Source organism: Pogona vitticeps, chromosome 4 (assembly GCF_051106095.1).
Source record: "Pogona vitticeps strain Pit_001003342236 chromosome 4, PviZW2.1, whole genome shotgun sequence".
Lineage (NCBI taxonomy): Eukaryota > Metazoa > Chordata > Lepidosauria > Squamata > Agamidae > Pogona > Pogona vitticeps.
Genome location: NC_135786.1, coordinates 46,278,870 through 46,300,230, shown reverse-complemented (window position 1 = coordinate 46,300,230; position 21,361 = coordinate 46,278,870). Strand labels below are relative to the sequence as shown.

Below are 21,361 nucleotides of genomic sequence, written 5' to 3'. Positions count from 1 at the left end.
CCAACATGAATTTGACCCAACTCCGGGAGGCAGTGGAAGACAGGAGGGCCTGGCTTGCTCTGGTCCATGGGGCCACGAAGAGTTGGACATGACTTAACGACTAAACAACAACAAGCAATCCTGCTCTTTCAGACACATTGAAATGCTCACATTGGTGTGGAAAAAGAATGGGTTGTAGAAGTGTGTTCACAGTGACCTCTGTCCAGTCCTGCTGAAACAAAGAAAATTGCACAGGAATTTCAAAATGAATTCCCTGCAAGCCAATCCATTAAAACCTTTGGGGGAAATGGAGTCTGTTCACTGCACAAACATGACCCTCTACTGCCTGGATCCATAATTAAGTTACATACCTACACATTAGATAACTAGTCTCTGGAATATGCATAAGAGATGAACAAGAAATATACACATCTCAAACAGAGATGGACATGAACTGCCAATTTCATCCAAACAGGTGTTTGGTGTTTCCCAGTTTTGCCCCCTTTGGCAAGGTTGGGACACACCAAACACCTCTTCGGACAAAAAATAAACGGGCATGAACTGCTGAACTGGTGGTTCCCGCCCATTTCTAATCCTCAATAGTTCTGCTCATGTGCAATGAGGAAACCAGGACTGTAACCTCTGCTTCTTGGTGGAGTCACATCGCATTGTTTCCTAATTTAAGATAGACAGACAGAAAAACAAACAAACAAACACTACTTCCTACTTAAATGCAAGATAAAACTGCTTTAAACCTTTAAATGGCTCTGAGCTGAAACATATAAAGTACCACCACCTCCTATACCAACATGTCTGCCCTGTGCTTTTTAAGATCATCATGGAGATTCTGTTCCATAACAGCTAGAATGGAACTTCTAATTCAGAGGGGGTTGTTTTCAGATTGCTGCATACTTGCAATGGATACATATCAGTGATGCCACAAATTGGAATACAGAGAAAGCTACCAGATTTATCTGTGAAAGGCTTGCAAAAGGCTTTAGGTGAGGATTATATCAGGAATGTAAATCTTTGCTTATTTCATTTGGTTGGGTTGAGAATGCAAAATTTAAAGAGTTTCCTGCCTATTGGGCCATTGTGAATTTTTGGGGAGCTTTTCTGCATTATGGTACTTTTTAATGAAAAATTCATTTTGCACAAAAACTGATGTGTTACACAGAAAATATTGTATTTTGCACAAAATATAAAGCATAATTGCAAAATACACATTGTCCCCCCCAAGCTTTTTCCTTTTCTAATGCTTCTGAGATAAAGAACAACCATTAGCTTTTTCTTCTTCTTCTTCTTCTACAGGAGTAAAAAATAAAATAAAATCTCAGTGGTTGACCACTTTTTTGACAGAGCATCTTGCTATGCTGAGACACCCTTTGTTGTTTTTGAAAACAAGAAAAAAGTATGGATACTTTTTATATCCTTAGATATTGTAACTTGGCAGAGTGATCGTTGGACTGGAAATGCTTTGTCAAATAGCAAAGGAGGGCACTTTCTAATAATTCTGATCTGCCTGATATTACTAGATTTCCTTTGCAGTGTACTTTTAGAATCAGTCTTGTCTGCACCTCATGCCAATCCAATAAGTTTCCAGCTACAGATGCTGAGTATAAGATGTGCCTCAGTGGGTGGTCCTGGGGGTCTCCTGAAGGCATTCAAAGAATTCTGGAATAAGCAGAAAGGAATCCAAGTTCTTAAATGTTATCTGCTTAAGCACCCATTAATCAATAGCAAGGTACAGCAAGTAAGGCTTTTGATCCTTTTCCCCTCAAACACATCAGAGAATTCTTGATGTTTTTCTGGGAGTATCACACTGTGGAAAGACTCTGGAGTAATTGTGGTGTTTCCTAGGATGTTACGGTGCAGGCACACATTTTTTTTAAAAAAATAGCAACTTTTCAAAATCTGACTTTAAGGGATGGAAGATTTTATACTGGATGTTTATAGTCTGAATTTATTTATCAGAGGTGTACTAACAGTGAGAATTTGGCTTTAGGGTTGTTAGTATAGATTACAGAAACATTCTCAGAATGTTGTATCTGAAGAAATAGATTTTGATTCATGAAAGCTCACACTGGCTGAAATTCTATTGCATAACCCTCTGTGCACAGTGCATGTGATATCAGCAAAAGTATCAGATCCTAACTGATTAAAAGCAAATCACCATTTACTAAAGGTGTCTTTGGGGAGGATGAGACTCATACAAGTGGACCCTTAAATCCCCAAAAGAAGCCTTTAATTAGCAGCATTTTGCCATTGCTGATGACAGCATCACTGTTATGCATTCAAAGCTTCACAATGGGACTTCAACCAATGAAATACATTTGTCAGTCTTCAAAATGCCACAGTATGTTGCCTTTCATTCCCCACCCACTTTTTTCTCCCTTCAATTTTGCCAGCATTTTCAGAATGGAGAAATTAGGAAGGTGATTACTTGCTCAGATGAGCCGATCAGCTGTTACAATCTCATCAGAAAAAAACAAAAAGAAAAGATAGACACAGTACAGTTTCATTAATTTGATGCTCAGATGTTGAGTCCTGAGCACTTAAGAATGTACCTGAGGAGAGAAAGAAAAATCTAAAAATCATCATGGCTGTTGAAGTCACAGGAACTGAAGTGAAGACTACAAGAATCAACTTGCAGTGTGATATTAGGTATCACCTCAGAGAATGCAAAATCAATTGGGTTTTCTAAGGGTTGACTTAAATCTGTTATTATTATTATTTATGGACAAAGGGCAGCCAAACATTCAGTGTTGGCTACCACCTTTTAGCAAAGCATATGGCTTGAGCTTTTGTCTGGGAGTAGATACATTAAGAATCATGGTAATCCCCATATTAAAAACACCTGGAAATTAATTTTAGTGGCATACTAAACAAACCAAACCAATTGAAACCATGTTTATGAGAACTACCAAACAGTTAGAGGCAGAAAATACATACTGCATACTTCACGTGACCTGTTGCCAAGTGCTATTGCAAGTATTTGGAATTAGTGCTAAATATTTTGCTTAATCAGAAGTTCCCAAGTGCTGTGGCTCTAAAACCGTTCACTCAGTTGTATGTCTCATTAAGTTCAGTGAGAATTGCCCTCTAATAAGGTAATTTACGACTGTAGCTATCACTTAAAAATGATCTTAAATATTTAAGATAAATAGTTCTAAAAATATTCACCTGTTGAAAAGCCCTCAAATGATGAGTTCTCTCTCTCTCTCTCTCTCTCTGTGTGTGTGTGTGTGCATACAAACCAATGTTATCTGAATGTTCTACTGATTCCGGAAACCACAGCTGGTAGCCTGGAGAAGCAGATAAGCATCTGTTTGGAAGGCATGAAACCTCTGGTGATTAGTTATTGTTCAAAGGTTCACTTCCTGTTGCTTCGGAAACATAAAGACTGGCTTTGACCATATATAAAGGCACCTTGAAGCAATTGTCTTCGTGTTGAATGCCAAAAGGGGAGTATGTTTTATTGTCTGAGATTCCCCTCCCCTTTTCTGTTTTTTAGCCTCTACAATGGTGTTGTAAAGAAAAGAAAATATAAGCAAATAGTTCAGGGCCATTTAATAAATATGGGGAACTGTAGGTCATAGATGTATGCCACCATCCCCACCTTGTTTGATAGGGTGAATGGCACTAGACCAGCAAGCTATTATTGCCTAAAAAAAATAGGAAATTGTGTCATTGGCGGAACAATGGCTATCTCCTTTCTCCACAGGAATTCTAAAACTGGACCACCTGCACTGCTAAAGTTAACTACAGTTGCTGTCACTGAAGGAGGTAAACCTTTGGCCTTCGGTGAATACTACTACTATAAGAAATTAAAATATACTGTGCTGAAATCTTGTTGCTTAGTGCACTATGTTGCAACTAAAATAGGCCCATTGAGGATTTGGTTAGTCAACTGCTCTGTAAATTCCACTGGTTCTGTTGGTCTACTCTAATTGTGACTTACTACACTAAGAAACAGGATTTTAGCCATATACTGCTTATACAGTATTTGAATTATTTACATTTATCTCATAATGTAACATAGATACAGACTACTGAGTTTCTTTTCCCCCTCCTCTCTTTTACCATATCTAATCACACATCATATTATGATTCTGGCACTTGCAGCATTCAGGGTCTCTATATGGATGCAGTATGTTTGCCAGAAAGTATATAATATTGGCCAGAATCCAAAAGGTATTTGTGGAACTTTCCATGGCTAATTGTGGCTGGGGCATGTCTCTGTCATGCATTTTGTCATGTGCCTGATTGCACAGCTGAAAAGCATCCTAGCACTCGATCAATTAATTGCAGCAAGTTATACCTGCTTTACTCTAACACCGATAGGATTCTGGCCATTGATTTGTAGGACTGGAATATACAATTACGTTTTTTCTAGGTGTTAGGAGTTAAGAGACCATTTAGAAGCATTCAAGCTTTTAGTATCCTTTCAAAGACCTGATTAAACATCCGATGCTAAGCTTAAAAACCTGGTGCAACTGAACTTGCTCCAAAGTAGACCTGTTTAGAAGTGAGCTGAGCTGTGCTTTGTTTCTTTAGTCTCCAAAAATCTATAGACGTAACTTGTTTCCATCGTTCACATATGGGGTATCAAACAGGATCTTCTGAAATCATACTGTATATGTCTGTATGAATAAATAAAAATAAATGCTCTGTTTCATCTGAGAAATACTGAAGGATATAGTATTGCATACTGAGAGTTAATTCAATCAGCTTCTTTTTCTCTTGTCACTCAAAGACATGTTGAATAACCTTCAAATGCTGTAAGGCAGGGGTGAGCAATTAATTTCTATGGTGGGGCACATGAAAAATCTGAACTGTGTTCAGGGGCAGAACCAACTTTACTTAAAAATAAAATGAAAGAGTGATGTTATCATTGTTTTTATTTTAAACTTTTTAATTTTCACAAATACTAAAGAGGTTTTCTGCAGTATGTTAAAGATAAGCAACTGATCAACTTTAGACAAAAAGCTATAAAGGTTTTGATGTTCAACTTGTTCAGTGAGAGAAATCCAGTCCGTCTTGGGCTTGAACAAGTGCTTGAACACTGGACTGGAGCAACAACCGGCGGGCCGGACAGGAGCGGCTCGCGGGCCATATGTGGCCCTCGGGCCACACTTTGCCCAGGTCTGCTGTAAGGAAACTCAGAGTTTGGAAGCAGTCAGTTACAAATAACCACTTATTTGTAATTAGTCCATCTTCTTTTAATAAAGGTAAAGGTAAAGGTTCTCCTTGACAATTTTTGTCCAGTCGTGTTCGACTCTAGGGAGCAGTGCTCATCCCTGTTTCCAAGCCATAGAGCCAGCGTTTTTGTCTGAAGACAATCTTCCGTGGTCACATGGCCAGTGCGACTTAGACACAGAACGCTGTTACCTTCCCACCAAGGTGGTCCCTATTAATCTACTCACATTTACATGCTTTCAAACCGCTAGGTTGGCAGGAGCTGGGACAAGTGACGGGAGCTCACTCCGTCAAGTGATTCGCTCTTACGACTGCTTGGTCTTCTGACCCTGCAGCACAGGCTTCTGCGGTTTAGCCCACAGCGCCACCATGTCCCACTCTTCTTTTAATAACTGACATTAAATTATGACTGTGACTTAAAAAGGGAAAAATCCTTTTGTGATGCAACTATAAACTTTCAAAATTGCTTTTTTAAGGAACAGGTGTGTGGCTTCACTTATGGAAGAGAAATGCCACATATCCATGTACTATAGGGGTGGGTGACCTCCAGAGGTCTAAGGGCTGCACCATAGCCATTCCTGGACCTTGAAAGGCTATACTCAGCCCTATAGGTCAGCCCCTCCAAACTATTTTTTTTCTTTTAGAAAGACTTTAAAAAAACAAACCCTGAAACCCCCCATAACCTTTAATAGCTGAAGGGATTTTTATTAAAAATTACAAATTTGGGATATGTTGTTGAGGAGGGGACCCAGGAACCCCCAAATATGGCAAAATTACCTCTCAAGGGTGGAAGGAGAACTTCTTTGCTATCTTTTAAAAATAATTTTGGGGATGGATATGCTGAGAGGCCAGGGTTCTGGCTCATATATATATACTAAACTATAAACCCTAGCCTGTTTCTAAAATGTGCCTAAAATAAGTATTTAAATGCCTAAAGAATGCACTGTAGTTGTAGTTGTGTTTTCTTCCATATATATGAAACTGAAATAACAACTAACTACAATGCAAGGGGTTTGGAACTATAACTGTAATTAATTCTTTTTTAAAAGCTAGTTTCTGTGCTCTGGAAATATGTCAAGAACTTAATTTATCCTTCTGTAAGTCCTATTCACATAACTGCTGTCCCCTTCAGTGGCATTTTGAATTTCAGGAAATCTGATGCTGCAAATCTAATTCTTTCTCTTACTCTTTCTATAGATGCCTGGAGGCCCTCAGTCTGGTTTAGTACAGTGGGGTCTGGGGGAGGGGATGCCATCCTCCCTTCAAAGAAAAGGGGAAAATCTTTTTTTATTATTTTTATTTTTTATTTAAACCTATGCATACAAAACATCTATCATTCAAACAAACTACAACAAATACAAAAGAAGAAAAGAAGAAGAAAAAATCCCAAATAATCCCACCCCTCCCCCCTTCAGAGGACAAAGATTCCAACCTCCTTTGGATCCCAGATTCCCCATTTTTCCGGTGAGCCTTGAAAAAAGTAATAGTCATAAAACATTTTGCCCTAAACTTTTGTCTTTTCCTGAGCCCAAACATATATTAAGTTCCAACTTTGTTTTACATAGTCTCTTGGTTGTTCTTGTAGTGCTTCTGAAAATGCATCTAATTCTGCGATATCCAACAGTTTCTTTAGGAACTTCTCCATCGTAGGTATTTCTTCACTTTTCCATTTTTGAGCCCAGAGTAACCTAGCAGCTATGAGTATATACATTAGACCAGTGGTTCTTAACCTTTGTTACACAGGTGTTTTTGAACTGCAACTCCCAGAAACCCCAGCCAGCAGAGCTGATGGTGAAGGCTTCTGGGAGTTGCAGTCCAAAAACATCTGAGTAACAAAGGTTAAGAACCAGTGCGATTAGACAATATTTGATTTTCTTATCAGTAATTTCTGACATAATATTTAATAGTGCTATTTCAGGTTTAAAATTTAATTTCTGTTGAATGATTTCTTTTATTTCCCACACCTGTGTTCAATATCTATAGACTTTTTCACATGTCCACCACATATGATAATAAGTTCCTGCTTTTTTTTATACTTCCAACAAACAATGCTATTACCCTCTGACATTTTTGCCAACCTTACAGAGGTACAGTGGACCCTCGACTTACAGACAGCCCAACTTACAGACTTTTTGAGTTACAGACTTTTCTGGCCACAAAATTTAGATTCGACATGCAGCCGGAGAATTGACCTACAGACCAGAAAAAAACCAAAAATAGAACAAAAACGGCCGGTTATGGGATTAATCGATTTTCAATGCATTCTAGGTCAATGGAGACTCGACCTACAGACTTTCGTCCTGCCACCGCTGTTCCAATACGGATTAATTCTGTAAGTAGAGGGACCACTGTATAGTGCCATCTATAGAACATTTTGAGGATATTTTCTCTTAAATTTACCAGCTTAATCATTTTATGACACTCTTTCCACATCATTGTCCAATCATTAATATCAATATTGTAACCAAAGTTACTTGCCCATTTTGTCACCATCTCCTTTACCCTCTCATCCTCCATATCATATTCCAATAGGTATATATACATTTTTAAAAATTGTTTTCTCATCAGTATAGATCCACAGTTTATCCACCTGGACTTCACCCTCAAAGAAGCCCACAATTTTATCTTTTTTGTATCTTGATTCTAATTTGTTCATTTACCACCAATCTGTTGCCACCCCTAGTTCCTCTAGCTCTTGCTTATTTTTTATGTTTTGTTCTTTATTAAGTAATCCTTTATATGTTAGTAGTGTCCCTTTTTGATTTAGCACTTTCAAAGTAAATGCTTCTATAGGTGCTACCTATGTCAGGATTTTCTTATAAGTTTGTGCTTGAAATTTTTGCCACACTAGGCATAGTGCCTTTCTCACAATGTGTTCCATAAAATGTGATTGCTCCTTGTATTTCCCATACCACACATATGCATGCCAACCCATTATTAAATCATGTCCCTCCAATTTCAATAATCTTTGATTTACAAGAATTATCCATTCTTTTATCCACGTCATAGCACAAGCCTTATAGTATAATAGGCAGTTCGATAGACCTGAACCTTCCCTCCTTTCTTTCAAGTCCTGTAATAGCCTGAGTTTTATTCTTGGTCTTCCAAACAAAATTTGCTGTCAGACAATCCAAATACTTAAAATATTTAAATTTTCATAATTTTGGCAGATTTTGAAAAAGAAACAAAAGTTTTGGTAATATCATCATTTTTTATCGTTGAAATTCTTCCCATCAAAGATAACAACAACAACAACAACAACAACAACAACAACAACAACCTTTATTGGCATAAAGACAAAAACAGTTAAAACATACCATTGAGTGAATAATTGAAATAGTAAGGGGGGGGGGAATAAGCCCGCAGAGGTGCTTAGAGGAGTCAAGTTAATTTTTTGAAGACTGGGAAGTGAGAACCTGTGCAAGGAACTCAGCTACTAAAGTCGTTGTTTCTTGAGAGAAGTCATGAAGAAGAAAACCTGTCAGAAACTGGGGGGGACCCGGAAAGCCTGAAATGATTGGCCCTAGAGTACGGTCTCGGAGATCTCTTAGCTCTGGACAATGACATAGAATATGCGTAACTGAATCAGGTTCTAATCCACAGCGGTTACAAGTTCTTTCTTCAAAGGGTATTCTGGCATATCGACCCTTGAGAACTTCGGAAGGGAAGATATTCATCCGCGCTAACATAAAAGCCCTCCTGGTTAGAGGGTTCAGCAGGGACTGTATATAAAGATGTCCGGAGCCAAAGGTGGGGAAGATACCGAAGTAAATTGGGGAGCATGTTTGGTTGATACTGGAAACTAGATAAATATATTCAGACTCCCATAGTTTCTTCTTAATAATAGAAAGCGCCTGTTCAAAGTTGCTGTTAGAGATGGAGCTTAGAGATATACCAATCGATTGAAGTTTGGTTTCACAAAGTGAAAACCACTTAGATTGGTAATGATCTTTAAGTAGGTGCACAAGGAGAGAGTCTGGGTTTGATTTAAAGAAAAGACGGAGCCAGAATTTGAAGGTAAGTGCCCACGCTAACGTTGAGGGTAAATGCGTGCCTAGCTCTAGGGCTATGGTCGATAGTTTAATTGAGTTTGGAATCCCTAGAATCCGGCGGTAAAAAGAGGCAGCCAATAGGTCAACTTTGTTATCCATCGCATTAATCCATATTGGGGCTCCATATAGTAGGCGATTGATCAGTTTTGCCTGGAAAATTTGGATGGCAGCTGGGATGAACTGGTTCCCAGCTTTATAATGAAATTTGGTTATAGCTCCTAGAAAATGTGAAGCGGATGCAGTTGCAGAGTCTCTATGTACTGTCCACGAGTTGAAAGTGGAAAAGTAAGCCTAAGTACTAAAAGATCTCACCTGTTCAATCGGTTGGCTATTAATTTTCCAGTGAAAGAGCTTCCAGGATTTTGAGAAGACCATAATCTTGGTTTTCTCAGCGTTAATTACAAGATCATTACATGAGCAGTAAGATTGAAACAAGGAGAGAAGTTTTCTTAGACCAAGACTAGATATAGAGAGGAAAGCAGCATCATCCGCGTATAACAGAAGGGGTACAGGTATCTTATTTAGGAACGGGGCAGACTTTTCGGCAGATGCCAGCTGGGAACGGAGATCGGCTAGAAAGAGATTAAATAGAGATGGAGCTAAGATGCATCCCTGTCTCACTCCTCTGTTGATTGGGATCTTCTCAGAGACGGAACCACTATGATTATAACGAACCTGACAGGAGTTAGCGTGGTGTAATTTGCGTATTAGAAAAAGGAGACGGGGAGGAATTCCCCACGTAGCTAATTTTCCCCACAGGATGGATCTGTTGACTGAGTCAAAGGCCGCTTTCAGATCAACGAAGGCCACAAATAGTTTCCCTTTAAATTGGTATGTGTACTTCTCTGCTAGATACGAGAGGATTAATGCGTGGTCTAGTGTTGAGCAACCCGGGCGGAAACCAATTTGCTCATGACCTGGAAGATTTGCAGAAGAGGACCAGGTGTTAAGATGGACCAGAAGGTGTTTACTGTATAGCTTTCCAATTGTGGAAAGTAAGCTAATCGGCCTATAGTTACCTGGGTTAAATGCCTCCCTATTTCGTTTTATCTAGTTTTTTAAATTTCTTAAACTTTTAAACTTTTTAATCCTTTTTTAATCCTTTTATACATGAATACAAACACTGCCGTTTGACTGAAGAGCAAGAGGGAGCAGCTGGCGACTCTACTTTGCGGTTACAAACCCGGCCTTTATCAGCAGCCTCATTAACTTTGTTATGTCTCTGAAGATAAAGAAGCAATACTATCAGGAGTACTATAACAAAACATACATCTCTGGCCTTGTAAAGAAAGGAGCCTGTTTACCGGACCACTGGTTTTTTTTCTAAGCTACAGTGGAAGCAGGAAAAGAGCTACCTCTCTGGATCTCAGATGAATGAAGGCAAGTTGGCGTTCCGGCAGTAAGTCCTGCTATTCTTTATCTTTATCTTTTGTCGCCTACTACTCCTCCTTATTTTATTATTTTACTACCTTCCGTTAACAATATGCCTTCGATTCTGAGAGCTAAGAGGAAGAGGCCTAGCTCCTCTAAAGACCAAAAAAAAGGGAAAGCAATTAAAAGGTCCAAAAAACAGCAACAGGAGCCGGTCGTGCAATCATGCTTCGACTCATTTCTGCAGTCGTCTCATAATCTGCCCTCACCTGCCCATGCTCCAATGTTGTTGAGCCCCTCATCTCACCAGGAAATAACCAATCCCCTGCAAGATTTAACGGGCTCACCGGTTGTTAAAGACATGTCCCCAAATAACTCTCCGGTCTCTGAGGAGAAGAGTTCTGGCCAATCTCCAAACGCGAAGAGCGGGCGGAGCGACCATTTTGTATCTTTTTTGCGTGAATATCTGGCAGCGTCGGATACTCCATCATTGCCGCTAAGCCCCTCCGCGGAAATTCCCCAGTCTCTGGAGCAAAAGATTGGCGACTCTTGCTTGATTGCAGCCCGCGCCTTTTTGGTATTATTGGAAAGACTATGTTTAATTGAAAAACAAATTGCCTCAATTCAAACATACAGGGAGGAAAAGGCCGGAAGTCAGAGAACATGTCCCTCCGGTGGCGATCTATTGAAGAGCACACTCCCGACTGCCAATTTATGTAACCAAACCACTCTTGCGGGCCTCTCTGTACCTTCTAACGTTAAATTGACAGCTGCCCCGAAGGAGGATGACAACAAAGCTAACAACAAAAAAATTCAGTTGATCTGGTCCCCCAGAGATGTGCTCTTGACGTTCCCAGCCAGTGATGCTCGACAATGGTCTAACAAACTCAGAATTGCTAAATCGCTATCCCTACTTTTGGACTATAATACAGAGGTACTGGATCTAGAGTGCTTCTACTACCTGCCAACAGCCAAAGGGTACAAACGGCTCTTTCTTACAACGAAAACTCAGGACCTGAGTAGCAGAATCTTAAGAAAGAAAAACAAACTGCTCGCTTACGATATTGGGGCCCAGAGAGTCTTTAAGCAGGTGAGTGGACACCTGCATTTTAGGATGAAGCCTAAGAAAGATGGAGTCAATACCTCTTCACATCTATCAGATTCGTCCGATAGACGGCAGTCGACCATTGAACGTCGTGATACTAAATTCACCTCCGTACATTATTTAAGATCAACCCCTTCTCATCAACCATTTCTTACTAGACAAACTACTCATTTTTGTCAAACCACCAGTCTATCTGACAAGGTAGAGGCGAACAGCAGGGACATACCATCTCCTCGTCCAACTTCTCCCTCTGTCGCCGCAGAAAAGAAAGGCCCAGTCTGTGATGGACCGGAGATACAGGACAAAGACCCTTCCACCCCTGGACCCCAGTACCCTGTGAAGCTGACGCCTATGAAACACCCGCACTCAACAGCAGCTACGGTCCCCCCTCTGGCACTCTCTCCTACCTGCATCATAAACAAAGATCCACGGGGGGGGGGGAACATTCACCCTTGTAGATGCCCAGGCTCAGTCTGTCCCCCCGCTGATCTATGATTACACTGCTCCCAAACAAAACTCCTCTTTACCTCCCCCACCCAACAGAACAATCTCTGGCACTGGTAATCAGGTTGGTTTAAATACTCTTTCTAACATTTATTCGGAACCAGAGCCTCCAGTTCAATCCAGGCCTTCAAACGGTTGTGTCTTTCAAGACACCACAGAGAGTTTGGATCCAATCAACCATCCTGAATGACTATCAGCCCCCACTCCTGTTCCGATCTCCACGTCCAAGGTGAAAATTTTGTCATGGAACATCGCCGGCTGGGGCAATAAGTCATCGGACCCAGACTTCATCAACTTTTTGACACAATTTGACATCATCTGTCTACAAGAAACCTGGACACCGAGAGGGCCTCACATCCCCGGTTTAAACTCTTATTATGTGCCAGCTTTCAAATCTCACAAAATGGGCCGTCACTGTGCTGGCCTCTGCTGTTTTATCCAACCCTCCCCACGTTTTTCTGTTACTCCCTTTACTTTTGAATCTTGTTACATCCAACCCTTTATCCTTCTAGGTGGCGAACTACCCATTCTCTTGGTTAATGTTTACATCCCCCCTAGAGAACCGGCAGCTTCAATCAGTTGGAAGGAACTGACGTCGCTGTTAGACTCTGTGTCGCTCTCCTATCCATCAACCTATATAGTAATAGCCGGAGACCTTAACTCAAGATTAGGCCTTAATAATAACGAACTGGCCAAATTCCTTAAATGGGAACTCGACGAAATGTCCCCAGCCTGGCTCCGCTTGGATAGAAGATCCAAAGACAGTTCCTTTAATGAGAATGCCCGCCACTTAGCAAACCTTTGCTCTACTTACAATCTTCACATCATTAATGGCTCCCCCGAGTATCCCCACGCTGATAATTTTACCTTCCTCTCCCCCCTTGGTGCCAGTGTGTTGGACTACATTTTGGTTTCACCTGAACTATTGACCAGCTGCAGCAACTTCTCCATTGGCGCCCGCATTGACAGTGACCACTTCCCACTATCAATTAAAATTTCGATCTCCTCCCCCCAGGAACTCAACAACAGCCAGTCCCATCACCCCAAGCTTTGGCCCAAATGGTCCCCTAAGATTAGTTCTGCTTTTGTCCAATGGTCTCTCAGCCCTGACATGATTCTCTTAAGAAATACAATTCGGTCTACCACATCACCACCTCTAGCTGCTTCATCCTACCAGAAGATTACCCACTCCCTGGCAGAATTACTTGGCTCTGTAGCTAAATCAAAAAATAAAGTCGTATATCACACCTGGTTCGATGCCGAATGTTGGGCCACTAAACGCTTTATTCACCACCTATTTTCTCTATCTCAAGCCAACAATTCCCCAGAGATCAAGGCCATTTAGGGTAGAATGAGAATTATATGGCGCAGACTTACCGACATTAAGAAGCACAATTTCGCTTTGCGGAAATGGAGTCAGCTCTTAGAGGCCATTACTACAAAGAACAGTAAACTTTTCTGGTCACTGATAGCACACTCCATCACGGAAGACCCCTATAAAAGCTCCCTGCTGATCTCCCCCTCTGACTGGTCAACTTACTACTCGAAAATGTTTTCCTCCCAGGATCCAGCCCCGAGCCTAAAGAATATTCCTTCTGAGCTCCCCCTCTGGCCCCCGGTCTCTAGTGACGAGATCCTAAAGCTCATTCATTCCCTGAAACACGGAAAGTCTCCCGGCCCTGATGGAATCTCCAATGACCTCTTAATTAACAACGCCCAATGGTGGGCTGACCCCCTGGCAAATCTGTTTACTCTAATTGACGAACATGGGTCTATTCCGGAAGACTGGCTCACCTCTATCCTAGTCCCCATCTTCAAAAAAGGTGACCCATCAAAGATAATTGCAACTTACTCCATTCTTCCAAATCTTTCCGGATTTCCTTCTGTATTCTCAGATAATTCTCTTTCATTAAGTTGCTTGGTTTTTTTGTGATGGTAACTCCTAGGGATTTGATTTTCTGTACTACTTCAAAATTGGTTTCCATCACCAATTTTTCCACATCTTCTTTCTTTATGTTTTTAGTCATACTTTTTTTGATAATTTATTTTAAGGCCTGCCACTTGTCCATAATCGTCTATTATTCTCAATAGTTCCTCCAAATTTCCATGAGGATTTTCAAGTATTATTACCAGATCATCTGCATGCACTCATACACTTCAATCTGTGGCCGTTCTAATCTTGTCTGCAAGACTGGACCTCTTGTGTGCTTGAGTACAGCATGGGAAGCAACATTCTTGAAGGACACAGATGGATTTTCTTGAGAGATGGGCCCAAGAGAGAATGGCACGGAAAGAAATTATGCTGAAAATTCCTATGAGTGTTTCAAAACTCATCCAAATGTTTCTGCTACATACAGGAGAAGAGATGTCAGCCACCTGTTTTATGTGGGTGGAATGAAAGAGGATATGGAAGAAAGCTCCAGAGCATCCAGTTATTTTAGATGGCTCTGTTCTAAGTGACCTATGTTACAATGTGCTTCACTCCTTCCTACGCATTCTTCCAGCTGCTTGATCCAAGTACAGTCAGTGACATTCATTTCTGAAGGGAAGACAAGAGAGAATACACTGGGATGGACAACTTGGGAGTAAAACAAATACGCATCAACCTGCAAGATTATGTCACTAGTCTCTGTAACTGTCAAAGATCATGGCGTAGAACTCAAAGCAAATGCTACAACATGAGCTGGATTAGTCTGTTCATAATTCACATGTTCAAGATTTTTTTAAAAAATCCTTGCTGTATAATCTATACTCACCAGGGATGAGTATAGTCTTTGGGTCTGAGTCCCGAGTCTGAGTCTTTGATACCAAATCCTGAGCCCCAAGCCCCAAGTCTGAGCTCCCATTGAAAACAAGTCCCCCCCCCCCAGGAAAAAGGGAAGTGATAGGTGGGTTCCAAGTCCTGAGTCAAGTCTGAGTCATTAAAACAAAAAAAGAGTCAAGTCTGAGTCAAGTCACTAATGTGACGTAAGTCCGACTTGACAGCAAGTCGCTCAACTTGAGTTCCCATCCCTGATACTCACAGCTTAATAAGAACAGTTTGAAAACTACAGTATACCCCATGAAATTAAATCATATCGCAAGTGTAAAGGTTTGTAGCTTATGAAAGCCAGAACTTGAAAATGATACCTTTTAGATGCTATTTCCCAGAATCACTCAGCTAGCATGGGGTTATTCCAAAAAATAAATTCTTGTACTGTCGTTCAAAGAGTAATATTTTTGATGAAAGCTCATGAATATAACACTGTACATTTGCCCTAAATGCTCAAGCTGAAATCAAATATAACGGAATGCTTTTCTTTAGAAAAAGAAAAAAAGAAATCCCTACCTAGAGAAAACTAGCAAGTCAGGGTTTGAAAGGAGTAATCTGTTGCAGCAAAACTGACAGAGACCAGTGGCACGTTATGTTGGTAGGAACTGCGTGCAACATAGCTTACATTTAAGAAGAAGCATGCTTTTCATTGGCGGAGATTAGAGAGAAGACCTGTGCAAGTTTCCTGAAGTTCTTTACATGCTCTGCTGTATTGACCTTCACTTGACATTGGATTGCTTTTCCTGTGATTACTGATATCACTTCCTTTCTCCTCACACCTCCAAGGAGGAGACATTTTGTCTTTGTTCTCTAGAGATAAAAAGGGTAGCCATGGCTGGCTCCTGATATCTCCAACTTAGCTAGAACTAGGATGCCTATCACCTTTCCTGTCCCACGAGTATTTTTCTGATAAATGCAAACTTTCTTATTTCCTTACAAAGAAGTGAGGCTCTGAGAAGTGTACTCAGAACATCATTTTGAGTTTCAAAGGATTAAATCCAGAAGTTGATAGTCCTCTACCACTGCCTCCAATACCTTAAATGCCAACAAACAGGAGGCTCAATACCATGCACGAGGTTGGCGGGACTGCTCTTCCCACTTCAACTACTGTTGCACATAGACTCAGATATAGATATAGATCTATATAGATTCTCTCTCTCAATATGCTGCATAACACTTCATGCAGAAGATGAAGTAGTCTATTGTTCATGATACCACATGCGATAATACATGTGTTAGTCTTTAAAGTGTCATTTTAGTACGTCAGGGAAAGGGCAAACTGCCATTTCATTAACAGTCACTAGCCAGGATACTTTCTTGCCTCTGTCTGGTGGGGCATTGTCTCTCTGAATTATACCTGATTGGTCACTGAAATTATTGATATGTTTCCCACCATCCAGGTGATACAGGACTTGTCTCAGAAGAAAAGAACAGGGACAGAATCAATAATGCCACTCTTTTCAAAGTCATGCAACAGATGTGTGCAAGGGGTGTTTCATGTTGCACTGAGGGTAAGGAAACTTTGTTAGCACTAAACTAGCACTTCAAAGGAAACAAAACAAAAATGAACCAGAGATACTCTCACAAAGGACTTTTTATATTAAATCTTGATTTCTCTCTTTCTCTCTCTCTCTCTCTCTCTCACACACACACACACACACACACACACACACACACACACACACACACACACACACACACACACACACACACACACACACACACACACACACACACACACACACACACACACACACACACACACACACACTGTTTAGGAATTCTGAGAGCAGAAATCCCTTTCTTCTGTTCTCTGATCTGCCTTTCTTCCTTGCCTTTCTTTCCTATTTTTCTGCTATAATTCTTTAGCCGAGTGCTGGCTCCTTTCTCCACTCTACGTCCATATCTTTGTTCTGCTGAACCAAATCTTAGAAGAGTAACTTTGCCAAATTTTGAACATACCTTCAAGCATCCTGTGATGACTACCACAAGTCTTACTTTCTCATGGTTTCTGGTAATTGTATTCAGGCTTAATCAGACCCCAGAAGAGCCCAGGCTGGCTGGGAAGAGTCTTGAAGTTAAATCCTTTTTTTAAAAAAAATCTTTTTCAAGCTCTAGGCTGAATACACTTAGAATCTTTGGAGAATATCCAATGTCTGCCCCACCTACCCAAATTAGGATATAACAGATAATATATATAATTATATATTATATATGTAATATATAAAGCAAAACTTTTTGAGAAGAATACTTGGAGAACAATAGGATTCATAATAGGGACCCAATGAAGGGGAAAAAAGTATCTCCTGGCAGAATGACCAGAGAAGTCAGATTTAGTCATATTTTGCCCAAGAAGACCAGTGCCAAAGCTACTAAGAGGCAGAGGCTGAAACCCTGCTGCACAGTTACATAAATCATGTAACTTCGGGAAGTAAAATGTCGTAAGTTAAGAAGCCTCTGTAGACATGTCAAGTTGTGTGACCCAGTATGCAACAGATGTTTATGATGATTTCTTCTCTTTTTTGCCACTTTGCTTCCCAAAGTTACATTGTTTGTATAATTTCACAACAGAATTTCAGCCAAAGGTTTTTCCATATGAAGTCAAGAAGAAAAGAAGGGCAACTAGTGACTAGGAAAGACAGAGATTAACTCAAGTGGTCATGGTTTCTTAATAATTCATTAGTATATTTGGAAGGTGTCAGATCCCCCATTAACCTGGTTGGCTTCATTGACTGCTCTCCAATGCTTCACTGTCCAAAATACTTAACTGTAATAAACAGGAGCACAACAAAACAGCAATAAAAACCATTAAAGCATAAGCTTCATAATTTAGCACATCACTTAGCTTCTTCATACTTGATGTGCAGATTGCTGATTGCGATTTATTCCGCCCATTTATGGGTGTCACACAAAGGCATATACTAGATTTATTACTTTGGTATTCCATACATCACCAGTATACTGCAGCTGGCAAAAATGGGCAGTTACTACCCAGAGATAGATGCTGGCTGTTAATTTAACCTTAATTTTCAATGAATGGGTTGTTTGCCACTCTATAAATTTTAAATATTATTTCTTTAAATTGGCAATTTCTATCCAGTTGTAAAGCCTAGCATATTGACAAGTATCTTGCCATTAACAAACCGCGGATTTTGATGCGAATGTATGAAGCATGAATGCTACAGATAATATGTGATTACAGTACTTAGAAATGGTTCTAAATGTTATCTACAGTATTAGTGAACAGGGAAGAACAGTTTTGCATGGGAACAGGAAAAAATAATGCCTGTCATGACTGCTATGTGTTTATTGGTAGCCTAGCACTGAGTTGAGGGCTGGGACAAGGAAACTAAACCCAGAAAGAATCAATAAGACTAACAAAAATTACTATAAATCAAGATATACTTTGGAAGATGGTTTGAGATGTTAACAGCAATATCAAATTTCTGCCTTATTTTAGTGTTCTCTTCCCACCCAGCAAAAAGGGTCTTTTGCCTTCTACCGTATCAGCTTATTATTTCCACAAAGTGCTTGTCCCTCAGCTGAACATATCTGTGTGTAAACATGCACTTACAGCTGTCATAATGAATAGTATGTGGTTTAAAGTGGTTATGCAATTGATGAGCAGTTAGTCCCCTTCCTCCTCTTTATATTACCTTGGCACGATGCTATGTCTGACCGTAATTTTCTCCTCCCTTTTGTAAACTTTCCACATATATTTTTGGATGGCTGTCATAAGAATTAGGAGCCAGTGGATCTCACTTAAAGATCTACTGTTTAGGGAAAATCACTCAACTTCCATATTTTCCCTTGTACAACCTGTTCACTTACAGTTATTTCTTTGGCACGTTATTATTGTCTACTTCACAAAATTGCTCAGCTTCCCCCATTCCCATTAGAATTTAGGCATCAGTTCAATTAACCTGCATTTGTCTAGAAATTGTCTCTTAGGGGACGAACTCTAGGGGATGTGTATGAAGGGGAGTGGGGTGAGAACTAAGTATCCTGGGAAAGGGTGTGGCTGACAGGAAGGAACCCTGAGCAGACACAGTCCCTGTTACAACATTTCATATCCAGCCGCATTCTTGCCTTTAACTGCTGTCTTTTCAGTGTTCTCAAACTGTATGACATACAATTCTTAGGACTGAACACAATGCCATAGTAACATGAGTCACTTGCAGTTGTGTTTGTTAAAGGCACACAGATCTTGGGAGGTATCCTGTATTCAATTTTTATTGGGATTGTAGTACATGGAAGGTTTCTTTATGAGCTGGGGAAAGTTAGTACTCTTGGATCACAACTCCTAGAACACTGCAGCTAGCATATGCAATTGCTTCCAAGGAGTAACTATCTCAAGTTCTGTTTTTAACTCCAAATTTCCCATTCATAGAACTGTTCCAATGACTGCCCTTCTTCCTGGATGCTACTATTAAACACAGGAGGGAAGCTGCCACTGGCATCACTACAAATGTGGGCTTTTACTTGCACTTATCCTTAAGCACAATAAGTTACAACACAGAGATGTAGGTGGGTGGGGTATTGCAATGTTGGCCTAAACATAGAAGTAAAAAAGATAGGTACCTGTGGTGCTATAATGTCAAGACCATATGCTGCAGCTGAGTAAGTATCTTGCAGAGGGAGCCACAGCTGGTCTATATTTAAGAGAGAGACAGCCAGGCACATTATCAGCTAGTTAATTTACTGAAAATTCCAGGTGATATCCATGACTTGCACCTCTTCCAAAGGACAGACTTTCCTGGTCTGGTGCCCTCCAGAGATTTTGGACTACAGAGATTTTGGATGCGTCCCAAAGACACATCCAGCATGCTCACCATCGTAAAAGAAAGGTAAATAACTTGCGAAAGGGAGATAAACACTAGACGTAGAAAGAAAAAGATAGACCTGTGGTCACATTCTGGTTCATAAAATGTGTTTGTGTTAGGTTGTCCCACATGCAGAGCTTGAAAAGTTACACTTGGGACTACAACTCCCACAATCCCCAACCAGGCACACATTCTCAGAGCTCTTTTGAAAAGTAAATTTTCCACATCTTGCCTGCTTGCAATGAAACATGTATGTGTGTTTTTTGGAGCCATGTAAATGGGGCAAAGCTGATCCTCTGTGATGTCTTTGGATCCAGTCTTAAAATAGTGTAGTTGAACAGATATTACGATAGAATAATTGGTACCAATTAAAGCCAAATGTCGCTTTTAGATATTGAGTGAAAACAGCTACCTGTTCAATAAGGTAAATACTGGTACAAAAACTGTGTTTCCATCACAGCTATTAATACTACCCCTCTTGCATTTCTTTTTACTGAAAATCAGGAAATGTCAGCCTATGTAGTCCTGAATACGTATTGCTATTCAATTCAACAAAATCATCCTCTGTTCCAATATTGTCATAAACAATGAGCAAAAACATCACAAGAAGGCTCAATCTGGGGTCAGCAAACCAAAATAGGAAGCGTTTTACTATCTATGTTTTATTTTCAGAACAGTTTCTCTTTCCAGCTATCTGGTGTCTAGAATAATTTTAGACTGAGGATTACATGGTGCAATATTTCCCCCTTGTGGCAGATGTTGCTATCATTTGAATGTTACCATTACAGCTGCTAGTGTATGCATTATGACTTTCTTCCAGAAAGAAAGAAATAGCATTAGCTGTAAATGCTTGCTTGCTTTCTTTTCCTTTTCCTTTTCTTTCTCCCTCCCTCCCCATGAACACAACACCACAGACCTGATGAGATTAATTTTATACTGTTCTCCTCCTTTCAGGCTCTTGCTTTGGAATGTACTTCCCGATTAATTGTGACTGTAGGGGCTTTCCTTAATAGGTAAGACTTTCTAAAATTCCACCTAATATATTGGTGAAAATGAAAAATAAGGAAAAAAAATATGGCTTCTGGTCACATTGAGAGTAAAATGTGTGTCTTCCTGTGTCCCCACACCAGACCCAGAGCTTTGAAAGATTTTTTGAACTACAACTGCCAGAATCCCCCAGGCACTGGGAGCTGTACTCCAAAATGTATATTTCCAAGGTCGCTGCAATCTGCACTGGTTCAGCAATTTTTCACTAACTACTGTAATTGTTTAGGATGTATCATAGTATCAACAATATGCTACCTGCTGTAGGTGAAATAAAGCAAACGGACATGCTACCATCACACAAATAGAGTGGTATCTTTTTCCGCATGGTCTGCAGCTTAAGGCCAATAAAACTGCCTGACACCACTGTCATTGCCCTCATCCTCTGCTACTAGTATTGTCATAAACAATAAGGATACAACGAGACAATGGTCAATTTATGCTTTTAATCACTATGCTACTAATATAGCTG

At 40.2% G+C, this 21,361-nt stretch overlaps 2 long non-coding RNA genes across 4 annotated transcripts in view; both read left to right on the top strand.

Annotated features, from left to right (window-relative positions):
- Window positions 1–5,813: 5,813 nt before the first annotated feature.
- Window positions 5,814–7,857, top strand: LOC144588666 (uncharacterized). The gene is made up of 2 exons (XR_013544315.1): window positions 5,814–6,642; window positions 7,447–7,857. It is a non-coding gene; the product is annotated as an uncharacterized LOC144588666 (long non-coding RNA).
- A 9,868-nt stretch (window positions 7,858–17,725) lies between these two features.
- The window catches only part of LOC140706568 (uncharacterized), a 121,260-nt gene continuing 117,624 nt past the window's right edge, over window positions 17,726–21,361 (top strand). For all 3 annotated transcript variants that reach the window (XR_012086269.2, XR_012086270.2, XR_012086268.2), the window contains exons 1-2: window positions 17,726–19,869; window positions 20,800–20,858. This is a non-coding gene — a long non-coding RNA (uncharacterized LOC140706568). The remainder of the gene's footprint in view (window positions 19,870–20,799; window positions 20,859–21,361) is intronic.